General features: G+C 41.1%; 1 protein-coding gene across 1 annotated transcript in view; it reads left to right on the top strand.

The window, feature by feature from the left end:
• The window catches only part of NRXN3 (neurexin 3), a 782,346-nt gene that overhangs the window by 646,639 nt on the left and 121,287 nt on the right, over positions 1-14,420 (top strand). The gene's annotated exons all lie outside the window — the stretch shown is intronic.

Here is a 14,420-nt window from a genome sequence, read left to right as displayed (position 1 = left end):
TATATATATATATATATATATATATATATATATATATACACACACACACACACACACATATATGTGTGTATATATATATATATATAAAGAGGCAACATATAATGACAAATGAGGTGTTCTAGTGGCAGGAGTGTTGGGGGTTAGGGGCTAGAGGAAGGAAAAGAGGAAGTTGTAGCAGAGGGAAATGAGACAGGAAAATGCGCTGAGGACGCATTTTTTGATGTGTTATCTTCAATGACCATGAGAAGCAGCAGTGATTATCCCATATCACAGACAGGAAATCTAAGTTATGTTACTTATTTATATTTTTTTCACATTTTATGTTTTTCAGCCCATTTAACATTTGTGATTTTACCCCCTGTGAGGGAAGCAGAGCAAGTGCCATTCTGCCCATTTGGGCCAAAGCAGTACCACGACTGGAACCCAGGTTCTCCGGTCACCTTGCCTAGTGCTTTGCAAAACTGTGTGCTACCTAGGAGTGGATCTAGGCCTGAAACTTATATAATTCTGGGGGGCCCTCCTTAAGAAAAAGAATTTTTAAATGTCTTATTTTTGCAAGTATTACAAAAACATATCACCATGTTAATACATTGTTGGGGCCCCTCCTAAGATCTTAAGGAGGAGCCATGCAAGTACAGAGCCCTGACTGTCAAGCCTCATTAGCTCCATGGTCCCTGTGCCCTTCCACCCATGTCCCATTGCCTTTCCCAGCCCCATCTCCAGTCCTGGGGACTTCACTACCTCTAAGGCAGCTTCTAACGTTTTGAGTGAATTCTGTGAGTAATTTTCTGATATCAAGTTGAAATCTGCTTCTAGAAGATTATTATCACACCTAGAAGATTATCATATTAAAAGAGGCAGGTACCTGATTCAGTGGAAAGAGAACCAGCCTAGATTCTACTACCAGTGTGGTGTATAAACTGGCTAACCACTTAAAAAAAAAAAGAAAAAGAAAAAGGTAAGGTTGACTTATATTTGGTCAGTATTTGCTAAAGTTTTATGACTTGGTTGAAAAAATATTATTGAGCAACCACAAAATGGTTTTATATTTAGTTCACCATTATGCATAGAATAGCCAAAAAATGGTTTTATATTCAGATGACCATTATATGTTAGCTATGCCTCATTTAATAATAATTCCCTTCTGTCTGCTTTCTGCTGCTTCCTACCCACTAGCATATTTGATAACATATTACTATGTGATGTCAAATTCTTTAAATAATAATGAGTGATAGTTGGAGTAACAAACCAGTGATGTCTTGCTGTCACAGGCCTGCAGAAAGAAATCTGTTGAAACAATCTTTGGCTGAATGAAACTATAAGGGCAGTATAGAAGTTATCATCCACATTTTACAGAATTCTTATTTGAGTTATGTACTTACAGATTCATATTCCAGGCTCTTTCTTAGTTGAACTGTAATTTCTACATCTAGAAGTAAAAACACTCATCAAAAAAATATGACTAAAATATAATGTCCGAGTTTTGTGGTAATACATGGCATTGATTTTATTGAGTTGTTTGTGATTTGGAATAGCTCTGTCTCTCTGAATTAGGAGACAAGTGAAGAAATTTAGCCAACATTCACAGATAGGTATAGCATAATTAAAGTCAAGGCGTTTTTCAAAATTTAACCTCCTAATGTGTTCCTCTGCAAATTCTTACTTTTAGTCATTTTAATTTCTGCAGTCACACCTTTTCACTATCTTCTGGTCTCATTCTTGCTTCATCCTACTCATACACTTTGGCCCCCTTGGCTTCTGCTCCTTCTTCTTGCTTATGGAAAGAATGTCGACCTTGAATATGCATAATATTTCATTCTGCGAACTATAGTAAAGTTGATGTGACAGTTGGAATAGGCAGGATGCAACATAATGAGCCAGGTGTCTTCCAGCTCTAAAATCCCATGAACTTACATTCTTCTGAATATTAGCTCCTAAATTAAAATCTCACACTCTGTAGCTGAATCCTATCACTATCCTGTCTATCTCCTTTCTCCAATCTAAAGGAAGAATTTTTTATTATTTCATATCTTGGTTTTTTTGGATTACTTTGAGTTATTTAAAAAAAAGTAATGAAGATATTAAGTCCAAATTTTCCAGAAGCGTATGAGCATGTTATGTGTGTGTGTGTGTTTGGGTGTAAGAGACTGAGATTTTTGCTTTTACTCAACCAGCCCTTTAGAGGTCTTCAGAGTTTCCAGGTAAGTTTATTTCTTTAAGACACGACTGCTTTTTTTTTTCATACAGCCATTTCACATCTTCCAAGAAACGACTACAAGGACATCTGCTTCCGTGTTCATACACATCTTATCTGATCATCGTTTCCATTCTTTTCCAACCCCCATTCCAAATCACATCCAAAATGGCAAAATATGACTTTAGACGCCAGTTGTGTCCTCTCTATGAATGTTTCCCGTATTTGAAATGGCTGGGGAATTATCTTGCCTCTACCAATAGTAATTTAGAATGAGAGGGATTGGATAAGGGTCGTTTCCTCCATCTCCTGAGATTTCAAAAGCTCTGTTTTCTTTTATACCTGATCGGACCTACCAGTTGCAAAGCTGTACGATGTAGTGGAGAAGTGCATGCGGTTAATTATGACAATTACAATCAGTTCTTTACAATCTTTGCTGCTGTTATGGGGTTTAAAGACTATAATGTATGTCAAAAGGACAAAATAATGTTTCTGTGTTTTCTGCTTACAGCTGCTTTTATGACTGGGTTTTGCTCATAAACAGGTGGTTATAAGATGCAATCCTTCCATTAGTCCATTTATCTTACCTGTCTTGTACCCTGGGTTCCCTGGTATGTCATTAAACACAAGTGTTGAGATTCCCAACAACTCTGAGGGAATCTCAGGTCCTGGACAGAATCCCTTGAACATGTTACAATGAAAATGAAACCACTTATGGTCAGTGGAAGTAGATAAAATGCATTTAGTTAATTTTCAGAAACTCCCTCGCTGCTCTCAGACCTCTGCGGTCTGCCTTCCTGCCCCCCGCATCATCTCTTCACTGTTTTTTTTTTTTTATCCCTGCTTAATCCCCACTCTCAGCTTTGCCCCAGTGAAATTCTGTGCCCAGTTTCTTCTCACCTTTTTGGTCTCAAGTTCATAGCATGTTGTGAAGAGTATCGCACGTGGAAATGAATTTCTGTGCTGTTGGCACAGTTACTTTATTTCTGATGTTGTTAGTCGAATCCTCACAGTGTGCACGTTGCCACCTCATCCTTGCCGAGGGCAGCTAGGAAAGAGGTAAGACAAACTTTTTCCCTCAGCACACCTTCCTTCTCTGCGACGCTCACCTCTGCCTGAGAGGTAGGTATGAAGAGGTAGAGTTTCATGGCGAATGAAACTCTCTGAGCCTTTTCCCCCTTGAGTGTACCTTGCTTAAATAGCGTGTTTCCAGTTAATGACCATCTGGTAAAGCTGACAGCCTCAAGTCCTCCTAATTCTTAACTGTCTGAAAAAAATGTGCCCAACCTGCCATGGCTTATGACTGAATTATATAAACCATGAAGCACAATAAAGTCATTAACTTTCAACATGTCAAATTTGACTTGCATCCTGCCCAGAATTTGATGGCCTTTCCCCAACACTTAAGAGAGCAGGCCTGTGTACTGTTCAAAAAGCACTTTGTCACTTCTCAGAGAACCATTAGCTTTGTGTGGCTGTCTGGACGTGCACGTCAGCAGGTCTGGAAGAAGAGGAATGTCTAGTGAAGAAAGAGCATATGGAGAAGCAGGTGTGAGGTCCACTAGGGAGAGGCAAAGCATCTCTTCCCAGGAAAAGGGAAGAGAAGAAATATTCTACATTTGGGTACTGCACGTTTATCCTGAAAATAACGGTTCACTTTGCAGTGGGGAAACTTTGGATGAAAGTGTGTGCTTTACAATTCTGATTACCCTTCCCCCTTTGTTCCCCACTATCAAAAGTAATCATATTCTATAAATGTCAGTGGAATGTGGTTAGAGTGAAGCTACATTTTTGGAGAACCAGGTGTCAGCTCTGTCAGATTTCTATGAATAGGTACATTTATATACGCTTTTTCAAAGAAAGAAAGGCCACTCACCACCCTGCTTGTAAAACTGTCAGGGATTTAGGAAAGAACTATGGTAGGCTGTCTTCACGTGGGAAAGGAAATCTGGTTCTCAAGATATTTGGGGCACTGCAGTGAATAAGGGATATTAATAGAGTTCCACCCCCAGCCTCTCTGGCTAAGAACTGATCTGCCTGGAATTTAAGGAGGAGAGACATCTAAAGGCTTGTCCAGTGCTCAGCCCTACTGCCGTATGAAGGTGTCCTACTGAATGTGGAGGGGAAGGTGTGGGCTTTGGGATGTATTACTGGTGTACTATCCCCCCCATTCCCATCCCTTCTTGTCCCTGGATGCCCATCTGTTTAGTGAACATACTTAAGACGGGATGGTGTTCGAGGATCCTCTCCTTTCTAGAGACTGGGATAATGTGGGGTTCTTTGTATTATGGCATGGGTGGTTGGATGAAGCCGCGTCATCAAAGCTTTTTTGCAAAGTAGATTTTCAGATTTCTGAAGGCTCTGGGTCAGGGGCTGGATAGCCTTGAAAAGAAAGGAAAGCGCGCCCTCTGGTGGTCAGCCTGCAGAAATGCATCAGCTAACCCCCTGAGATAAGTTTCAGGCCCTGCTATCAAGTAGAGAAAATGTCAACATTAGTTGGGTGAGTTTCAGAATGATTTATTTATCCCAGACTAGAAATGAGGTTATTGATGAATCTGTCACCCCAAAGCATTTTCAAAGGAAATAAGACAGAAGCGTCCTTAAGGTATTCAGAGTCGTATTCTGAAATTGTTCAGCCTGTTTGTTAACCTACTGCTATGGGGCCAGTGGGGCGCTAATAAAAACTCAAGCTATCAGTTACCTTGTAGGTGAGATTACAGTCAAACTGAGAACCCAGGTATTAAGAATAATTATTTAGAAAGAGTGAGTAAGCCGTTTGTTTCTGTTGGCAGAAGAATTGTCGAATTGAGTAGCTGGGAGGAGTCCCTGCAGGTGATGAAGTTAAGCCAGGCCCTGAAGGGTGCGTAAGATTAGAATAAATGAGGGAGATGGAGGTGAACATTCTCATTATAGGGGCCGAGGGAGCTGGAATGGGTTTGTTTTTTTTTTTTTTTTTCTTGCGTTATGCGGGCCTCTCACTGTTGTGGCCTCTCCCATTTGCGGAGCACAGGCTCCGGACGCGCAGGCTCAGCGGCCATGGCTCACGGGCCCAGCCGCTCCGCGGCATGTGGGATCCTCCCGAAACGGGGCACGAACCCGCGTCTCCTGCATCGGCAGGCGGACTCTCAAGCACTGCGCCACCAGGGAAGCCCAATGGGTTTGTTTTTGAAGTCAGTAGCAAGCAAGAGTGGAGAGTTAGCGGTAAATAATGAGACACAGAGAACACTTGCAAATAAAAAATGAATTAGGTAAATATTTAAAGTGGTTTAATAAATTGAATCAAGGGGGCATTTTCAGTACTCATTATGAAGATAGAGACAGTATAGCCTCGGGACTTAAGGGGTGGGTCTAGGTTCATATCCTAGGTCTGACACTTATGTGAGTCCTTAGGCAAGCGACTTAGCCTGCCTGTCCCCATTTCCCTCCATCTGTTAAACTGGGATGGAAATAGAATATATATTTTAGACTCAGAGATACACAAACGCTGTTTAGATATAAGATGTAAAAGTTGAGTACAAGGCAAGCCTGCGTTGTCCCAGAGCTGCCTCTCCTTCCGGTGGTGGGTTTCCAGCTGCTGGGTGGGCACAGGCAGAAGCTGAAGGACCCCTTGACAGAGGCATCATGGAGATTTATGGATCAGATGGGTAACTGGACCGGGTGGCACCCAGGGGCCCTCCAACCTAGAGACTTGGTGATTCTAGAAAGTCCACGATGACCCACAGAAACCTTACCGAGATGAGCAGATAGTAACGACCATGTTTAAATTTGGTTCAAGATGTTCTGTTCTATGTAAAAAATACCATCACTTTAACTGATGCAGCCTATAATTGAAACAGCTACCTCAAGCTGTTCCTCTCCAGCTCATCAAGGGAAGGAGTGGGATAGGGGGGTGGGAGTGGGGGGAGAAAGGCGGAGGGTCTGGAGCCAATATGTCAGCTCGTCAAAGTGGCTGTAAGAAAACTGAACAAAGATCCCATCCTGAGTGTGAAAGGGGGCGGAGACTTCGGGGAACAGGAGGCTTTAAGTGGAATTCACTGCCTTCTAATTATTTGAGAAGCGAAGGGTGGGGAAGACATGTTGACAGCAGAGGTTTCAGGGGGAACAGGCTCAGTGATGCCGTGTACCATAGCACCGCACCATTTTATGTACTGCGTGTGGAGATGGGAGGTAGAACGTGGAGTTCAGAAAGGTTTAAAAGGCAAAATGTAATCACTTCCCTTTAATTAACTCAAACAGTGCATGGCAGGTTATGGTAACATGCCTGTAGCTGAGACAGAGGTTGGCAGGCCACCGCTGAGACTTTACAGAGAGAGGGTGCCTGGGATGCCAGAACAGGAAGGGCCTAGAAACCCTGTAGAATAATATTATAGATGAGAGAACACCACACAGATTGCAGAACCCACCCAAGGTAATGTGGTGTCACCAAATCTAGGGTAACACGTCAGGTCTTTACCTGTTCAGTATTCTCTCCAGGACACTGTATGATGGAGTCTGTAGTGACTTCACATTAGCCCCAGATGGTCAAACTGACCATAGTACATTTGTATACAGGTTAAGATTTGGTGCATTCTTTTAACAAAAGCTTGAAAGAAGAAAGGTAAAAATGAAGAAGGAAACGACCTGTATTTCAATCAAGCTTTTCTTTTAAAGTTGCCTTAGAATATTATTAATAATTCCAATGGCTGTTTCCATGCAGCTGTTTTAATTAAAGTGTTATCTTTTTTGTAAATGAAGTGATGGAAACTTCTGCCTAGAGCCCTGTAGGAGGCTGAGTAGGGAAGCGTCAGAATTGCAGGCAGAGCAGGTACTCTGTAATTTAGATCACGTGACTGCAATACCACCACCGCTGTGCAGAATCTGCTAAAATTGCAGCTTCAGATTTTTCAGGGGTGAATATACATCTTTTATAAAAAAGGAGGCTATGCATTAAAGTTATAAAGTCACATAAAATATTACAGGAAAGATGAGAAAGTAAACTATTTTTCTCTTGTTTTACTTATTTCAAGGAAAAGAGTTTTATGAACAATTTCCAGAAAAGTTTTAAATGGTTGTAGGTTTTATTTTGCTTTACAATCTGGCCATTCTTCAAGGTTTTATATGTATTCTCTTTTTGAGCTGAGACATACAGAACTAGACAGATAGCCTTTTAAAAAACCTTTCATTTCCCTGATGATTGGGAGAAATAGCAAGTAGAAAATCCTCTGGAAATTGTTGGAGATTGGGACAGTGCAGTAACTGGTACCCCCTACTGAGTTCATTATCAACCGAGGTGAACACAGGAGTTAGATAGGTGAAGATTAAAATATGTCTTCCATTCGGTGGTATACTGGCAGGTGGCTAACACTTGTGGGGGAGGGGCTGGGTTTTAGTGTCTATAGATTTCTGTGGTGTAAGTACTGCCACTTTGGTCAGGTTCAAGCTACCAATGTGATGCCACTGAATTTGGAACTGGGCAGAGATCCACACACTTGGCTCTTGCAAGCCAGTACAAACAGTCTTTGTACACCAGTGCTTGAGTCCATTACCATAAAGGCTGTGTTATAGAGTGATGCTCAGGTCTCATAGCTAAGCAGTCTTGTTAATACTACTCTTCAGAATTGGGCAGACTTAAACCACAGTTCCTTCTTTGGGGGCCTGCCAGGAGTGTTGCATGTGTGGGACATCTCTCCAAATGGAAGGAAACAATGAAAATGGGGAACAAATGTTACCCGTAGCAGAATCAAAATTCAGAATGATTCTTTTTTTTTAATAAATTTATTTATATATTTTATTTTATTTATTTTGGCTATGTTGGGTCTTTGTTGCTGCACACGGGCTTTCTCTAGTTGTGGCGAGCGGGAGCTACCCTTTGTTGCAGTGCACGGGCTTCTCAGTGCGGCGGCTTCTCTTGTTGCGGAACATGGGCTCTAGGCCTGCGGGCTTCAGTAGTTGTGGCATGTGGGATCAGTACTTGTGGGTTGCGGGCTCTAGAGCACAGGCTCAGTAGTTGTGGCGCACGGGCTTAGTTGCTCCGCAGCATGTGAGATCTTTCTGGACCAGGGCTCGAACCCGTGTCCCCTGCACTGGCAGGCTGATTCTTAACCACTGCGCCACTGGGGAAGCCCAGAATGATTCTTAGAAGACCTTTACAGCGCTAGTGTTAACAAGGAGGTTGGAGGCGGAACTTTAAGTCTCTATCATTTTGGTGAATAGCTATTCACAGCAAAACCATCTTTGATGCCGGGCAGTGGCAAGAATTTTGGTTATCAGAAAATGGAATTTCTGGGTGGCATTTAAAAATAGATACAGTAGTATACCATAATGCTTTTCTTTATTTTGTAGGAAGATACAGAAGAATAGATTCCTGTTTAGTACCTTGAAATTAAATTATTTTGCCGGCTGGGTGCGACTGAAAGAAGCAGGGCAGACATAAGAACTTAAACAGCTTCATTGCCTCAGAGCAGATGATGGACTATTTTAGTGAATATGTGAAATGGTATCTGGCAAAAGCAGAGCCCTTGGTCATCTCAGTTCCTTCTAGCTGATGTGCAAGAGTCCCTGCATCCAGATTTATACCTCTTTGCTTACACATCCATGATTGTTAATATGCCTGTACTCTGAGAAAGTAAGCCTGAGGTTGACTGCATGAGTCTGTTTCTTCCTGGTACAGGATAGTTTATCCTCGTTGCTATTGTATTGTTACTTAACGTGTGATGGTTTTATAATTAACAATGATTATAAGTTAGCTTACTATTATAACAGCTTGGGCCTAAGTAGTCTAATAATTGATAGGTTACTTTTGGGTGTAAAAATTCTGGTTATAAGTCAGGTGTCTGAAAGCACTTTTGTTGCTGTCATCATGCTAGAAGAGAAATAGCTCTGTAAGAACCTACCTTCTCATTCTGTTGCCTATGACATTGTATAGACATGGATCTCATGTTCATATGTGTCTACATTTGCTCCCCTTTGTCATAATGTGTGACCAGGGTCCTGACTCTGCCATTTAACAGACAAATTAGCTGATCCATCCTAACCCAAGCTTTCTCAGATATAAAATGGGAATGATAACAGACCTACCTCACAGGGCCTAGTGTATGTAACACATTTTGTACAGGGCCAGTTGTCGACAAATGTTGGTAATTATGGCATTCATTATTTTAAAAATATATAATATTGTAAAACACGTATAACTTTACATTTAATGCACAGCTACTATTAGTCCATGTTTGAGGACTGACTCTCAAACTGGCAGTACTTACGTTTTCCAAGGAAAGTCCTACTAATGAACCAAAAGCCATTAATAGTTCCAGTCCGTAGCTTCTCAGGTTCACATCTGTCTCTCTCCTTTGTCACTCCCCTGCCTTCTACCCTTCCCTAGTACCCAAGGTCCTCATTTATTCCCCATTCTTTCCCATGTAAAAGTCTTATCTAGGAAAATGATATAATAAATTATTACATAACAAAGAATACATTATTAATAATTCAAGGCATTGCAGCAGAGATATAGTCTAAGAGTGTAATTTCAGCATTGAGGTCTGGGTGAGAGAGGTATTTATTTGGCAGTGGGTTCCTTTTGATGCCTCTGAAATTACAGTCATATTGGTAACTATCTACTCTGCAATCCATATGGCAGTCTTTAATTATACCTGTTGGAATAATCCACTTAGCCAAGGTCAAGCATCCTCTGATTACATGTTCTGTTGCTATTTCCTAGTTGTTATATATCCTTGGAAGCTGTCAGCAGCCAAGTTTGGTCTTTCTAACTTTTAGTGGCGCTCATCCTGTCCCGAGTTTCCCCAACACATGTTTCATCCTTGTCAAACACGCTTTGTTTCAACTGACTTAGTCATCATTCTGTGGACCTTACCTTGTGTGCTAGCGGCCACATTCCACTATAGGTAGTCTCTACAAGTGATTTCAGCTCCCTCTCCTAGCTTTGCTTTTTCTTCATTTCACAAAATTCTACGCAGCGTGTCAATCAGCAAAAACATCTGCTCTCTTCCTCCGGAGACTGGGCCACATTTCAATGGGAGGTGAATTCAGTCCATTTCAATCTAACAGTTATGTTTGGAATGCCAGCAATGAATAAATTAAATTAACATTTTTTGAGCACCTATAGCGTTATAGTCTTAGAGTCTTTTGCTTAATTATTTGATTATATACATTAGCTCATTTAATCCTCTCAACAGTCCTGTGAGATGTGCAATCTAAGAAGATGAGGTCTTTTCAGATGAGGTCATTGAGACTTGTAGAAGTTAAAATATTCTGTTCAAGATATGTGGAATCTAGAAAAATTGTACAGATGAACTGTTTTGCAAGGCAGAAATAGAGGCACAGATGTAGAGAACAAACGTACGGACACCAAGGGGGGGAAGAAGAGGGTGGGATGACTTGGGATATTGGGATTGACATATGCACACTAATATGTATAAAATAGATAACTAATGAGAACCTGCTGTATAGCACAGGGAACTCCACTTTGCTGTACAGTATAAACTAACACAACATTGTAAAACAACAATACCCCAATTAAAAAAAAAAAAAAAAGATTTACAACTAGTCAGTGGCAGAGCCAAGAATTAAACTGAAAGTTTCCTGGCTTCAAATTTATTGCTTTTCTTCAAAACTAGGTTTTTACTATGCACTAGGTTAGATTGAATGAAAACTATAAAAGAAGTACAGATGTGTAACGACAGTCCCTGTGTTCACATAGTTTATAGTTTCTTAGGTTAGAATGATCTTTATGTTTCCCTACCAGACGATTTAGGGTTCTGTGGAGACAGATGTTTATGAGATTATTATTTTGGTAAAGATAAGTGGAACAAACAAGACAAAAACCTACCTGCTGGAAGTTATCTTTCAAAGATTTGTTAATCTCTTCTGGTAAAACTATAATGAGTTATAGGAAAGCATTGGGAGGAAATTTTTCAGCTTTACTTTTAGAGTAAAAAAAAAAAAAAAAAATCATCCCAAAGCATAGTGGGTGCGTCATACCTGTGCTTTCCTGAATATGTCTGTGAACCAGCATTTACTGCTAGAAATTGAAATCATGAAAAGAAACAGTTTTAGCACAGGAAAACAAAGCCAGTTTTCTACCAAATTCTAAGATCCCAGAGACAATGAATGCTGCTGTCAAAAATCATTTGAATGCAGTGTATCAGGAAGTGTTTTTCAAATTTAGCAGCAATATAGGTTTTAGTCTGGGGTATTGCTGTACTGGAGATTCATTCACTTTTATGTATCTTCCTAGAATACACAGATATCTCTTGTAGCCCTCCCAAGGAGAGCTTGTTATTGAAATGCCACAGGACTTTATAGTCACAGTATTTTGTCTCTCATCTTTCTATGGACTAGGTCCAAAGATTGTCCTATGAAAAGGGAAGAGCCCAGAGATGGTATTTCTAGTCATGATTCAGTAGTAAGTAGCTGTATGACCTTGGTCAGGCCTCATCTCCCCGAGTCTTATTTGCTTTTTTGGTACAATGAGAGGATCAGAGTATTTGAACCCAATGTCTGTTCTTAGTTCCACCTAGTTCCACCCGTGTTGCTGTGCACAGCCCTAATCCGTGGCTTATGACTGTTCCATAAAACTTTCCAACCACATTGTACCTACACACCTTCCCTAGGTGATTTTTTTTAGGTTTTTCACAGTTGCAGAATAATGTTTCCCATGTGGAAAGCTGGATTACATACCATTTTGGTTCAGCATGTTTTTCCTTATGCTGGTAACAAAACTGAAGACATGAAAAAACATAGATTTCTTTTCCTTATGACGTCCACCTCTCAAGAATTTAGAGGATATATCCAAAGTATAGCTCTTCTAAAATTACTAACCATTTTTTGTTGTTGTTGTTGTTGTTTTGTCTTTTGTTTTTTGTTTTTGCGGTACGCGGGCCTCTCACTGTTGTGGCCTCTCCCGTTGCAGAGCACAGGCTCCGGATGTGCAGGCTCAGCGGCCATGGCTCACGGGCCCAGCCGCACGCTCCGCGGCCTGTGGGATCTTCCCGGACTGGGGCACGAACCCGTGTCCCCTGCAGACTCTCAACCACTGCGCCACCAGGGAAGCCCAAGAACCATTTTTGAAGTAACTATAAGTAGCTATCCATCAATTAATCTGAATCCTTCTTGAATCTCTAGTGAATTTATGATGCGTATTTTGAGTACTTCGAAACCTGGAATATCAGTTATTTTATAAACCCTTTTTCAGTCAACAGCAAAGTAAGATTATTGATGCCTATTTACTCCTTGTTGTATCGCTTTAACCATCTTGAAAGCTGTCTCCTCTGAAGCTTTTCCAGAGGATGAAGTTCAATGCAGTAACAAGATGGCAGGTGTATCTGTAGACTTTTAAGGCCCCTCTTCCGATAGTCAGTCTGCCCTGTAGCGTGTCTTATGGATTAATATTATCTCTGAAGGTGATACTCAACTCTCCTTGTGCTGTACATGTTTCTTTTTCAGACCCATGGCTACATATGCTATTGAATAAAAAATGTTTTCATGTTATACATTAAGTATGAAATTGTTTATGTAAGACTTGTGCTCCTACATAGGATTATGGTAACTGTGAATTGCTTTTCTTTTTTTTTCAGAGGGACGGGCTAGGCATATTTGCTGTCTTTGCCAAACCTTTTCTCAATTTGTAGACTTCTGAATATGTAGATTCCGCCTCTTTTTTAACATTCACATTATAAAATGAACAAAGTTAGGATGAGCCAAAAAAAAAAGAAAAAAGAAAAAAAAAAAGCCCTGCATATAGCAATGCTGAAGGAAATTATTCAGGCAGTTTTAGGGCTAAAACTCACAGTCCTTAGACGCATGGAAGCTGTAGAGCCTTGAATGAGGCTCTACAAAGATTGGAAGTTTTAGAAATTTGACTTGTTCATACTTTGTAATTCCTTAAAGGAAATCCAAGCTCTCTGAAATTAGAAAGGTGAAATTAACAACTCACTGAGTCTGTGTGTGTCTCTATGGTTCACATCTACAGATAAGTGCCTACTCTGCAAAACATCTTGGGGGATATAGGCGTTCGCTAAAATAATTCAGGCATTATGAGGAGAGAAGGGAATAATAATTTAGATTGTTGGGACAGGGCAGTCAGGTGGATATGAATGGGGAAGCACTTTTCCCAGCAGAGATATTGTCTTAAGATCCCCAAAGAGGAAGATTCCATGTGTGCATGGGAAGAGTGACTGCAACTTGAGATGCATTATAGATGGTGGGGTGGGGAAGAAACAAGGGACATTCCAATGTATATTAGGTAGAAACTGCAGAACGGTAGGTGGAGGGTGGAAGGGGGAAAGTATAGTGGAGGTTATTGAATGCCGAGACAAGGAGAAGCAACCTCTTAGGTAATACGCTTACCCAAGATTCTGAATTAGTTTCTCCTACTCAGCCTTTTTTTTGGATGGTGTGGGCTTCTGGGGATGGGAGGTGGAATGTTGTGAAAAGAAGGTAAGCTTATGAAGGAAGGTTCCAGAAAACTAGCTTGCTAGTGGATTCCTCTGGTGGTAGAGAGTGTTTATACCGTGTGTCAGCCTTCCTCTCCATATGAGGTACATAGGGAATTCGTCTGCACAAAGCACCTGACGGGCCAGTAGTGCCGGGAAAGCCTGTGCGAAGTAATGGAAGAGCAGATGTCACTGACAGGGTGACCTCTGACTGTGGCCGTCTCGGGGATTTTAACTTCAGAGACAGTCTTCAACTTGCCATGTGGACCTGTTCTGACACTGGAGGATTTCCCTTGGTTGGGAGAGAAAATGGGGAGGTGGCTTTTTGTTTGTCTGTTTCTGGGGGATTGGTAGGGAGCAGGTGAGGGGTAGGTGGTAGGGAATGTGTATGTGTAGATTTTTAGCCTCCAGCAGAGCAATTGAGTTCCTCCTCACCTGAAAAGAGAGGCAGGGATGAAGGCTGTCCAGGGAGTAGGGGTCTCGGTGTTGCCCTTTATTTGGACACTTACAATCTTGAGACCAACAGGATTTACGTGAAGCTAATTAACAAAGGGTACAGTCAACTTCATTTGGGGTTTATCAATTCCTCAACTACTTGGGAATTCTACTCTTTCTCACCCTGACATTGGATCTTTGTATTTCAGATCTGGTTTTATGAACATTTAAGTTCTTGATTGAGTCAGGTCTTTGGAGGCCGTTTTTTGTTAACTTCTGATTGAGCCTTTATTCCCCTCCTCGTGGCTCCTCAACCAGCACATCTGAAGTGTTTGTTCCCCGGGGAAAGTTAAAGTCAAACATGT

The sequence above is a fragment of the Lipotes vexillifer genome, unplaced genomic scaffold, assembly GCF_000442215.2.
Source record: "Lipotes vexillifer unplaced genomic scaffold, Lipotes_vexillifer_v1.1 scaffold542, whole genome shotgun sequence".
Classification (NCBI taxonomy): Eukaryota; Metazoa; Chordata; class Mammalia; order Artiodactyla; family Lipotidae; genus Lipotes; species Lipotes vexillifer.
The sequence above is the reverse complement of the archived record's forward strand: the minus strand, read 5'-3'. Positions and strand labels throughout refer to the sequence as shown.